Source organism: Petaurus breviceps, unplaced genomic scaffold (assembly GCF_028583685.1).
Source record: "Petaurus breviceps papuanus isolate PSGF00001 unplaced genomic scaffold, PetGlider_PUasm1.0 90317, whole genome shotgun sequence".
NCBI lineage: Eukaryota > Metazoa > Chordata > Mammalia > Diprotodontia > Petauridae > Petaurus > Petaurus breviceps.
The window spans coordinates 273,804-274,978 of record NW_027187217.1 but is presented as its reverse complement, the minus strand read 5'-3'; the positions used below and the strand labels follow the sequence as shown (position 1 = coordinate 274,978).

General features: G+C 67.9%; 1 protein-coding gene across 3 annotated transcripts in view; it reads right to left on the bottom strand.

Moving 5' to 3' along the window:
• The window catches only part of SLC25A22 (solute carrier family 25 member 22), a 15,474-nt gene extending 14,755 nt beyond the window's left edge, over positions 1–719 (bottom strand). The window contains exon 1 of one of the 3 annotated variants that reach the window (XM_069107902.1): positions 591–719. The gene's annotated coding sequence lies outside the window, so the exon portion shown is untranslated. Of the gene's footprint in view, positions 1–30; positions 183–590 lie in introns of those variants that run through there. The other 2 variants (XM_069107900.1, XM_069107903.1) reach the window with 2 other exon arrangements.
• Positions 720–1,175: the final 456 nt, after the last annotated feature.

Below are 1,175 nucleotides of genomic sequence, written 5' to 3'. Positions count from 1 at the left end.
TTCTGAGCCGACCCAGGGCGCGGGACTCACCGGGCCGGAGCTCTCTCAGCTCAGGGTAGCGGTGGCTCCCGTCCCTGGCACCCCCGCTGCCCCGCCGCGCTGGTCTAGCGGCTGCGCCTCGTTACAGCCGGGCGTGCGGTGTGGGCCCGGCCCTCCCCTCCTGCTCCGCCCCCGGCCCCGCCCTGCTCCCCTCTAGGGATCTGGGGGCTGGCCACCCCCGAGAGGAGCTGCGCCTGACAGGGACCGGGGCGTCTCACCTCGGGGCAGGTCGGGAGAGCCTGAATGGATCTATATGGGGAGGGACGGAGTTAGTGTGGCAATCCAGCCGGGAAACGTGTGTGGGTAGAGCTGGGGGTGGAGAGAGGATGGGTTCGTAACCGGCTTTAAAGGCCAACCCCCACCTCCCGCAGGCGCGGGCAGCGCTGGGCCGGCCAGCGAGGGGTCTGGGGGCCACGTCAGGGCCAGCAGGGGCTCCGGCCTCGCCCTGGTGTCCATTACAGCTCAGTGCAAACCCTGGGAAGGGGCAGCAGTTAACCTGGGTCAAAGATGACCGTTTCCTGAGGGCCTTCCTAGTCCGCAGCAGGACCTACCTCCAGGACTTTTCCGGGGCAAGAGGGAGGCATCGTGGCCTGTCATTTCCTGAGATAGCCCGGACCCACTCTCCTCTGAGCCCTGCAACCCAAACTAACCGGGGTGCAATTGTGGCCTTGCCCCCGGGCAAGCGCCGGGGCGGGAGGGGAGGGCGGCGGGGGGCGGGAGATCGGGAAGAGGAATCTTTGTGTTCTTTTTCTGGCCTATCAGATCCAGACTCAGCCTGCCATTCAGGGGCCTCAGGCTAGCTCCCAGGAGCTCTCCGACCCTGTAGTTCTCGGGGAGGGGCCGTCCCTTGCAGTCCTTCCCCAGCCCCAGCCTCTGGTCCCCAGATGCTCTGCCAGGAGTGCCCCCTGCCCCCAACTCGGGGGCTCTGGCGATTCCCTCTCCATCCCCCTTTGCCCTCAGCTCTCCATCTGCATTCCCGTTCCACGGAGTCCCTGACCAAGGAGCTTCCGGAGGCCGCGCCCACGAACCTGTCTCCCTGCTGGGTGGCTGGCCGCTGGGGCTGGCGGGGCTGCGGCTTCCTCTCTGACTAGGAAAAGGGTCCTTCTCCCCTGCCGCCCTCCCCCCCCCCCCCCCCC